A 10,990-nucleotide genomic window follows, 5' to 3' on the forward strand; every position below is an offset into this window, starting at 1 on the left:
CTTCAAAAAATTGCGAGCCATGAAATCGAGGGTGAAATACTCATGTGGATTAAAACTGGTTGGCGGATAGGAAACAGAGAGTGGGGGTAAATGGACAATACTCGGACTGGAAAAGTGTCAAGAGTGGAGTGCCGCAGGGTTCGGTGCTTGGACCCGTGCTCTTCAACATATTTATAAACGACCTGGAAACTGGTATGACAAATGAGATTATTAAATTTGCAGACGATACGAAGTTATTCAGAGTAGTGAAGACGCAGGAGGATTGCGAAGACCTGCAAAGTGACATAAACACGCTCGAGAAATGGGCCGCGACATGGCAAATGAGGTTTAACGTGGATAAGTGTAAGGTGATGCATGTCGGAAATAAAAATCTTATTCACAAATACAGGATGTCAGGTGCAGTACTTGGAGATACCCCCCAGGAAAGAGACTTGGGAGTACTGGTCGACAAGTCAATAAAGGTGTCCGCGCAATGCATGGCAGCAGCGAAAAGGGCAAACAGAATGCTGGGAATGATTAAGAAGGGGATCACGAACAGATTGGAGAAGGTAATCATGCCGCTGTACCGGGCCATGGTATGCCCTCACCTTGAATACTGCGTCTAGCACTGGTTGCCTTACATGAAGAAGGACACGGTACTACTCGAAAGGGTCCAGAGAAGAGCGACTAAAATGGTTAAAAGGCTGGAGGAGTTGCCATTTAATGAGAGACCTGGGCCTCTTCTCCCTTGAAACTGGGCCTCTTCTCCCTTGAAAAGAAGAGACTGAGAGGAGACATGATCGAAACATTCAAGATAATGAAGGGAATAGACTTAGTAGATAGAGACAGATTGTTCACCCTCTCCAAGGTAGAGAGAACGAGAGGGCACTCTCTAAAGTTAAAAGGGGATCAATTCCGTACAAACATAAGGAAGTTCTTCTTCACCCCAGAGAGTGGTAGAAAACTGGAACGCTCTTCCGGAGGCTGTTATAGGGGAAAACACCCTCCAGGCATTCATGATAAAGTTAGACAAGTTCCTGCTGAACCGGAACGTATGCAGGTAAAGCTAGTCTCAGGACACTGGTCTTTGACCAAAGGGCCACTGCGTGAGCGGACTGCTGGGCACGATAGTCTGATCCAGCAGCGGCAATTCTTATGTTCTTATGTATCCCGGGCGGCTGCTATTTTACCTGGATACAGGTTCAGGAGAAGTTCCACAGGATGAAAATTCCTCTCTTAAGCTTTAAGAGAAGAGTTTCCCATCCTGATATGTAAAATTGGACACAAAACACTGAAGACTTTAAAACAAAATCTTCGATATTTATTATAATAAATGCAAAGTAAATATCAATTGGAAGGAATAAAAAAACCCTTGCATTACATTGTCCTGTTCAAACTCCTTCAACAAAATCTAGTCAAAGCTATACATTTTATCTTTTCTCTGACATTAACATACAATAGTCTTCCTAAACACGTATATCCTGTGGAGCCTAGCTCATTTACAAAAACATATTTTTTCATATAATTGTCCAAGTTAACCCTTGATAGCCTGAACTAAAGATAAATTTCCAATGTAAAAGATAGAGCAGTATTTACTTAACAAATCTAATAGATGTCAGTGTTACCCCTTTTCTCCATATAACAACTAACATTTGTAACCTGTCAAATATACATCGTGTCAGTAGAAAAGCTCTACTTCCTGGTTTATAAGGACAGACTTTCCAGACACTTCCTAACATCTGTGTGTACTCTTAATTAACTTTTGTGTTCGTTATCTATAAGAAACAGTGGCTTTCACAAAGCATTCACATGATTATGTGTAAGTCTATATACAAAGACAGTTTTCCTTTTTCCTCTAGAATCTTTATCTTTCACTTCCATGATTATTTAAACAGTGATATATTAATTCACTTATGTCTTTTTTTTAAATTTATATTCTTTTTACAAGTTGAAAATACATCACTTGAAAGGAAATACAATAAATCTACTTAAGAAAAAATGAAACATAAAATAACACATAAAATAACAATGAATATAGTCCACATTAGAGAGAAGAGATCGATCACATCCAAGGGAAGTTGGATAAAGGAAACAAATCAAATCAAATTATAGAGCACAGTTGGGATCAATTACGTGGCCTGATCAGCAGTTTTGACAGTAGTCTCTGGAGTTTTTGAAATTGCTGCTTTACCTTCAAGAAAAAATTGTAACTGATCGGGTTCATAAAAGATATATCTACTAGCCTGATATGTAATGCAACATTTACATGGGAAACGCAATTGGAAGGTTGCTCCTAAATCAAGAACAGACTGACGGTAAGCCAGGAATTTCTTACGCCTGGCTTGTGTCCATTTCGATATATCAGGAAAAATTGAAATTTTGAGTCCATAAAATTTAACATTATTAGTCCTATGGAACAGGCAAAGAATTGTTTCTTTATCTTGAAGAAAGACAAAAGTCACCAATAAAGTGGCTCTAGACCAGGAGTGTCAAAGTTCCTCCTCGAGGGCCACAGTCCAGTCGGGTTTTCAGGATTTCCCCAATGAATATGCATGAGATCTATTTGCATACAATGAAAGCAGTGCATGCAAATAGATCTCATGCATATTCATTGGGGAAATCCTGAAAATCCGACTGGATTGTGGCCCTCGAGGAGGGACTTTGACACCCCTGCTCTAGACATACTTTCTGTCTGTGATGACTCTAACATTTTAGTAAGATCAAGTTCTTCGTGCACTTTTTCTTTATCTTTTTTAGGAATATTTAGATAATACAATTTTTGCGAAGGTGGCATATTATTTTCTGAATGTTTCAAAACTAAACTTAAAAGAATGAATGAAATAAATCCCTCGAAGACTGAAATCTAAAGACAGGAAAATTTAAGAATCTCAAATTTAAATTTCTATTCGCATTTTCCAGATTTTCAATTTTTCTAGTAAGTACATTTTTGTCTTTCAGTTACAAATTAGTAGAAATCTTCATTTCCGCCACTGATTTTTCAACTTTGTCCATTTTAATGGAATGTTATTGCATTTTATCTTCAAAAATCTTAAAATTAACATTAGCATTTTGTACTAAGGAAATAAATTGTGAGCAAACCTTATGTAGATTTTCCACTACACTCCCGATAGCTTCCATGTCAATTACTGCTGGTCTAGACAGAGGGGCAGGGAGAGAAATCACCACATAGGTCTCTACCACATAGAGACTCTACCACATAGGTCGCCTCCTCTGACAGTAAAATGGGACCCTCAATCTCTGCCTCACTCCGTAGTGCTCATCTTCCCACTGCTAGAGCCAACTGCAAAGAAGTCGGCAAGTTGTAGTTTCCTTCCGGGGTCAGGAGTGAAACCTGCAGTGTTGACGGAGATAGTAGCTCCGGCGCTTCCTGTAAGGCTGTAGGCATCCCTGATATCGTCCCAGTACATGGGGGAACTGCAAGCCCCAATGGGCTAAGCATGACCAAGGTCTGCCTTCCTCGGTCAACAGAAACGCCCACACCAGAAAGGCTGTTATCGCTGTCTGGCGCGTTGTTGAAGTGGAAGAGGAGGCAGCAAGAACACTCCTCTGCTTACTCCTGTGTTTCGGCATCCTCAAAAATAACAGGTAACTTTGAAAATAGTTATAATTTGCCGGCAACACACAGGAGCCACTCAAAACGCATCTCACTCTGTCACCATCTTGAACTCTTCAAATTTACTTATGTTTTAAAAGTCACAAGTCAGACTTAAACTTTTGAACTTCCTTAGCATTAGCTAAAATGTAGAATCAGAAATTTAAGCCTTTCAATCCTTAATTATAATTGCCTCAGACTTTGTCACTAGATGTCTCACCCAGATTTTTAATAGACACCTTATTTTAATTCATTCATAAATTCAATTTTCTGCGACACCTTATCCATCGCACCTATAAGTTTCAGAAATCCTCAACAGCAGGCCAGCCATCGCACATGGACCTTGCAATGAAGACCACTGGTGTAAGCAATCGTACCTTAACTATAGGTGTCTCTTTGACCTATTACATTAATGCTCTGTTAAACAAGTAGGTGCCTACTTGTCTTTAGGATTCCAAATAGGCACTCTCTTAGCACTCACAAATAGACACCCCTTTATCAAATTACCCTTTTTGTACTATTTTTCATACAAAGTGCATTTTTGCAAAATCTTTTTGCAGTTCAGAAGAGGCTTTAGCCTCCTATAGAGAACATTTCCTGTGAAAAATGGGAGAAACCATGCTGTGCAAGAAAATCTCTTTTTTTTATTAATAGCAATTCAGGAGTAAAAAGGCAGCTGTCTCTAAACTGTTGTAATGTGATCAGAAATATCTTGACCTAATCTTTAATCAATTTAGTGCACTTTAAACACTGTAATTAGAGTCAGGCCCTGGGTTCTCATGTTTTTCTTCCAAGAGTACAAATGTGTTTGGCATGTCCCGTCTCAGATAATCTTTTTCATTTTGAATATCTTAAGTTCAAGGGTAAACAAAGTTTGATGTGTCTTCTGTGTTTCTGGAATTTCCTTTCCCACACTGAGATCTCAAGCATCTCTTGAGTATATAACTTTTTCCATTGTGTAATATAACCTAAGCTAAACACTGTGACCTATACATTCTAGCTCTTAATTTAAAAGGCTTTATTTGACAGCACAGAGATTAAAGTTGAGGAAACAAAGAAGATGCTTGAATGGCATCATGTACCCTATCACATAAAAATCAAATTACTTCTGTTTATTAGGTTTTTTCTATTTATCCCCCTCCTTTACAAAGCTGCGCTAGCGATTTAAGCGCCGGCCGCAGTGGTATGAACTCCGATGAGTGGTATGAAATCCTATGAGAATCGTAGTTCTTACCACCGCGGCCGGTGCTATAAATGCTAGCGTGGCTTTGTAAAGGAGGGCCTAAGGCCTCCTTTTATGAAACTGCGATAGCAGTTTCTAGCGCAGAGAGCCTTGCTGAATGGCCCACACTGCTTCCGGCGCTCATAGAGTTCCTATGAGTATCGGAAGCAGCACGGGCCATTCAGCGTGGCTTTTTGTGCTAGAAACTGCTATTGCACTTTCGTAAAAGAGGGGGTAAGTTTATCTTGTATTATCATAATGGAATAACTGGTATAGATAGGGAAACTTTGCTCTTATCTACATTGGTTTCTTATGTTCAATGATTAATATCTGTTTGCTTCTTTTCATATCCCAGAGATTGGGGATAAGATTTTATTATTTCCAGAACTAAAATAAAACTTCAGTCTATATAATATTGTAGGTTCTTTAAAATATACTTGGCAAAAAGAGAGTAACTATTTTCTAAAGCATAGCTATGTTTTTGCATTTATTAGAAACATTTTATTACTCACATAATTTTCACATAAGGAACTCAAAGCAAAGTATGACAAAGGGAAACACAAAGCTACTATAGTAATCATGTGAGGGTAATAGTTGATACTGACCGCCTACTGTGAATAGTGGGACTAAATCTAGGGGTGACACATCTAAAAACAGGGCCCCAGAATTCAGAAATTCCACTACAAAGACTACATGTAACAAATTTTTTAAAAAGGGTTATTTTAGGGCTGCAAGTTAATTGCAGTTAACTCTGTGATTAATGCATTAATCATAATTTAAAAAATAAATTGTGATTAAGAATTGTGTAGCAAAATCTCCTGTCTCCTCCAAACATCTCTTCTGCTCTCTTTTACTCTCAACCCTTGTCCATGGTGCTATCCAGCATCTGCCCCCACCTGCAAATCAACATCACCAGCTCCCTGCACTGATCTATGTTAAAGATGATCTTTTGTTGCTCTATGGCAGTGGCAGTATTGCACATTTGCTGCCTGCAGCTTAGTCTGAAGCTTTTTCTCTTACTGGTCCTGCCCATGCACAGACAGGAAGTGATGTCAAAAGAGGCGGAATGGGCCAGAAGGAAAACTTCAGAGCTGGGAACCAACAGACAACCATCTTTAAGGTAGAAAAGTGGTGGTGGTGGGGAGGTAGATGCCAAACTGTGGGTAAAGAGAAGGGAGTGAGCTGAATTGGAGGGGTCACCAGTAGAATCTATGGCCAAGGTGGTGATCTGGGGGTGGGAGGGAGATAGATTATCAGTCTTTCATGAAAGGGAAAGGGGTTGGGATTTGATATACTACCATTCTGTGGCGATATTCAAAGTGGTTTATATATTATATACAGGTACTTATTTTGTAATTGGGCAATGGAGGGTTAAGTGACTTGCCCAGAGTCACAAGGAACTGCAGTGGGAAATAATTAAAAATATTTTAATTTATGCGATTAATCACGATTAAAAACTTTTTAATCATGTGATTGTGATTAAAAATTTTAATTGATATACAGCTGTAGTTTATTTACAAAGATAAAGTGCACAATAGAAGTAAAAGGTAAAATTTAAAACTTCCTGACATAAATATGTAAAATAATAAGATAAGCAGATGTTAGCCCTATGGAAAAACCCATCTACGGAACCCATTGTAGTCATATGGCTGAGATAGTCATAACCTCAGTTAGTTGATATCGAGTCATCCACATAGGCAGTTGCCTCTGTTGATGTTCTTGGCCATTGTGATGTAGTTCGTGGTGTTCCGGATGAGTGCTTTGCTATGCCTTTTGTAGGTGCTTCTTTTATACAACCCCTTATCAGAAGTGTCCTTCAAATCATGACATCATCTTAATAGGTAACTGTCCTGCAACTCCATTGTTATAGATATGGCAAGCCACAAATATGTCTTTGACGTCATCTGGATATCCCCACCCCCAATTTCTGAGGCTCCAAGCCTGGGGATGAATACGCAAATGTCCTTAGTCAAAGTTACTGCATGCCTCCAGACTGAGCCATATACTCTCTTGATTGACAGTGTCAGGGTCACGGCCAAGAGTCCTTTACAAAAGCAAAGCGAGCAAAAATCAGACACAGTGCAGAGTGTAGTCGGATGGTATCACAAGCCAGCATGGCAGAATGGAATTAAAGCCCATGATACACCAAATATATTAAAGCAGAGGGGTTTACCCACTACAAAAACAATTAAAATAATAATAGCACAAAACAGAATAAAATCAATGCAACACAGTAATATAGCAATAATCATAAACGTAAAATATAGCAATAATCGTAAACATATAAAATAAACTTTCCAATGAGCATTACACCAGCTGGAAACCTAAAATGACAACTAACATGTTTGTCTACTTTTGCTCCATAAACCCATCATGAAATGTGCAGGAGAAAGAAGTTTAAGGATGTAATTGTCAGCTATTAAAGCAACACACGTAAATGTTTCTGATTTTTATTTTTGCAACCAATTTATTAAAAAATAAGGCTCACGTTTCTGAGTACCTATTACTATGAAAGATAAGTTTCCAAGTTTATTAAAAATTTGTTATATGGTATATTCAGACTTCAAGGCAACGTATATAAAATAATATTAAAAATGGGAAATACATTATAACTGTTAGTTCAAGACTTATAAGGTTTTTAAACAATTAAAAGACGAACTAGACATATGGACGCACTGGAACAAAAGGGAAGAGGTTAGACATACATTATATAAATTGTATTGCACTTTTTGTTGGCATTAAAAATGAAATAAAGTAAAAAAAATATATACATTATTTATAGAAGAAGATATCAGGGGGAATACATAAGGTAGGGGAGCAAGAGTGGAATCTTTGAAATAAAAAAGCAGCATCCTTAAAAGGACGGTTATAGATTTAAAGCATCTTTAAACAGGTTTTTAATTTGGATTTGAAATAGGTTAAAGAAGTTTCTTCCTGTAGATGATTTGGTGTGGAGTTCCGGAGGGAAGGCGCTGTAACTGAAAAAAATGGCTGTACGCATCGTACTAATGTGTCTTAGTGAAGGGATTGAGAGCAAGTTTTGGGAGGTACAGCGGGGGACCTGTGAGAGTTATATGGTATAAGGAGTTTATTTATGAAGTCCACATAGCTTCTTTTGGCTTCTTCATACTGATTGACATTACTTGAGCCTTGTGCCTTGACTCGTTTTCTCATCATCTCTTCTTCTGAACTTCTGTGTTGGCATTTGTTTCTTGTTTATGGTTCACATCTGTTGCACATTTATAAATAGACTCATTTAAAGAAGAATGAGTGTAATAGGGAAATCTTTCCCATGCTATGAGAGGAAGGAAATTGATCGTAGTGAGTAGAGTGCAGTGCAGAATAAAGGTCAAATGTCATGCACAGATTGCAACAATAAGAATGAGAAATGGAATGTGTTCAACTAATTTATCCCCCCTTGTACGAAGCCGCGTTAACGTTTTTTTATTGCCGGCTGCAGCAGTAAAAGCTCCAACGCCCATAGAATTCCTATGAGAGTCAGAACTGTTACCGCCATGGCCGGTGATTAAAAAAAAAAAATATGCTAATGCGGCTTCATAAAAGGGGGGGTTTAGTCATATTCTTGTATTTTTCTTCTTAGAAAAATAAACCTTGTCTTTTATTCTTTCTGCTTTCAGGACCTGCAGTTTCCGAGATGTTGCTGAAAGAAATATTAAAATTCCTTTGAAAGACTGCTTTCTGATGTTGTGTCTCTAAGTTTACATAGAACTAGAGAAGCTGGGAACAGATGAAAACCATCAAGGCCATTTCAGTCTCCCTACCGTCTGAAATAAAAAAATGCCAAACAGCATAGGAATGAAGTTTCTGTATATGAGAATGTTTTCAAACATTCGCTGACATTTCTATAGCTTAATACTGATGCTGTAAGTGTGTGTGAATTTAATTCTACTTTGTTCCAAAGAAATGGAAAAATTTTCTGAAGCGGCTGTTTTGCATGTGTAAGTGCTGGCAACTTCATACGCAGTTAGTGATATTGCAACGTGCATTGTGGTTATAGGTCCTTACACCACCCAGGACAGACCACCAATCCCCTGATCTCCCCAGCACACGTTCCTAACCTTACCCAGCACAAATAATCATCCTCCCCCCCCCCAGCTCTTACCAGAGGTCTCGTGATTAGTGTGTGTGTGTGTGTGGGGGGGGGGAATTGAAGGAGCAAATCCCAAATGATTCTGTCCTGCTGGTGCCTAGATTCAACATGGTGCTTCTGATTTCCTAGCTTAAGTTGTGTAGTACTACCACAAGAGGAAATAATATAAAGTACAAAAAAACACCCACTGTGGAATTATGTACTGCTGAGATAACTTTTTATTATATTACTGCTATTCATATGAATTATGAATACGAGTATAAGGGGGTGAAAAAAGCCTCCGAGTATGGAACAATTAACCCAGCTGGGTTTCAAACCTGATCGATTCACTCGCTCCCAATCAGATCATAGGCAAAAAAAATCTATCCTTCCTATTAATCAAATAAATAATTAAATATCTCAGTTTTTGTCTTTTTTTTTCTTCTTATTTTCTTATCTTCTCTTGCTACGTTATGTTGTGCTCAGACTTCCTGTAAATTCACGTTCACATACATAATTCAGAAAAAGTGTTCTCTATCATGCAGTCAATTCATAAACTCACAAACCAGCAACTTCAAAGTTCATAGCAGTTAAATTACTTATCTGTCGTAAGCATTTTTTATCAGCTGTTTTTGGAAGGAATGCGCTGTGCTATGGAACGCTACCATGCTGTGACCAACGCTGCCAGCGTTTTGCTGGGTTACAAAATCTCCCGCTACATCAGGGTAATTCTTTGGCAACTATTTCAATCCTCTTCCATCTGTTCTTCTGTCCCATGTAGTGTTGGGCATTCCCCTCCCTCCCTTCCACCTCTGTGATGTCTGCATTCCGTAGCGTAATAAAGGGGGTGTGGAAGACCACCCTGGGTGCCATCTCGCGGGGGGCGGGGTGTGCTGACACTGGCACATCTACTGTACTTGCTGCTTGTGCTGGCGTCGGCTCCCTTCTGACATCACTTCCTGATCGCAGGACCAGGATGTGAGGTCAGAAGGGAGTTGACACCGGCACGAGAAGCGGGTGGAAGATGCTGCTTGCAGCAGCAAACATTTCAAGAGGTCCACGGAGGGCATTCAAGTGGCAGGGAAGAGTCAGGGGGCACCCTAGTAGCAGGGAAGAGTTAAGGGACACCCAAGCAGTGTGTGTGGGGGGGGGGCAGGAAAGAGTAGGGGGTGCATGGTGTGGCGATGCCAGGCATCACCGCCCTAGGCGCCAAACTCCCTCAATACACCACTGTCTGCATTCCTACCAACCTCCCTCCTCCATCGCTGCTACCACCACCATCAGCCCTCTCCCCCAAAACTGGCAGAGTTCTCCTGCCATCAGCACCCCCTCCCTGCACAAATTGACAGAGTTACGCTGCCATCAGTGCCTCCCAGACCCCCCCAGTCGAATTGGCAGAGTTCTCTTCCCTTCCTCCCTCCCTCCTGAACAGACATGGCTCCCCCTCTCTCCCTGACAAACCCCCTCCTGGACCCACCGGAAGGCCCCCTGAAGGCCAACTGTGCTTCTCTGGTGATCTAACAGTGCATTGGCATAGGAGCAATTCCCACTCGCTCCTGCCCATGCTGTCTATATGGTAAAAATGGATGACTGACTGACAGCAGTAAAACTATGCTGGTTCAGGGGAGGGTACTTAAAGCAGGAGAACTTTGACGGTTTGGGTGAGGTTCACAGTGGCAGCAGAGGAAGGGCACTATCAGGAGGGAGGATGGTAGGGATGCAGAAATGGGGCATGGAGAGAGAGAGAGAGAGAGAGAGAGAAAGACAGACATACAGAAAGAAAGAAAGGAGGCATGGAGAGAGAAAGAAAGAAGGGGGCAGGGTGAAAGAATGAAAAAGTTGGGGAAGGGAATGAGGTCTGGAGGAGAGGCTGAAAGAAGGGAAGAAATATTGGATGCACAGTCAGAAGAATAAAGTACAACCAGAGACTGATGAAATTACCAAACAAAGGTAGGAAAAATGATTTTATTTTCAATTTAATGAAATTTTCAATTTAGTGAAATTAGGGAGAGAGGACTCAAATATAAACTGAGATTCCTAATTTTGGGCCATTATTTTGGCCCCAAAATCTGTTTATGGGTTCCTT

At 40.0% G+C, this 10,990-nt stretch overlaps 1 protein-coding gene across 3 annotated transcripts in view; it reads left to right on the forward strand.

Annotated features, from left to right (window-relative positions):
- The window catches only part of LOC117362687 (interleukin-1 receptor type 2-like), a 48,813-nt gene extending 39,328 nt beyond the window's left edge, over window positions 1-9,485 (forward strand). For 2 of the 3 annotated variants that reach the window (XM_033949489.1, XM_033949490.1), the window contains exon 10: window positions 8,453-9,484. The gene's annotated coding sequence lies outside the window, so the exon portion shown is untranslated. Of the gene's footprint in view, window positions 1-8,452 lie in introns of all 3 variants that reach the window. The other variant, XM_033949491.1, reaches the window with a different exon arrangement.
- The last annotated feature ends 1,505 nt before the right edge of the window (window positions 9,486-10,990 follow it).

The sequence above is a fragment of the Geotrypetes seraphini genome, chromosome 6 (genome assembly GCF_902459505.1).
Source record: "Geotrypetes seraphini chromosome 6, aGeoSer1.1, whole genome shotgun sequence".
Lineage (NCBI taxonomy): Eukaryota > Metazoa > Chordata > Amphibia > Gymnophiona > Dermophiidae > Geotrypetes > Geotrypetes seraphini.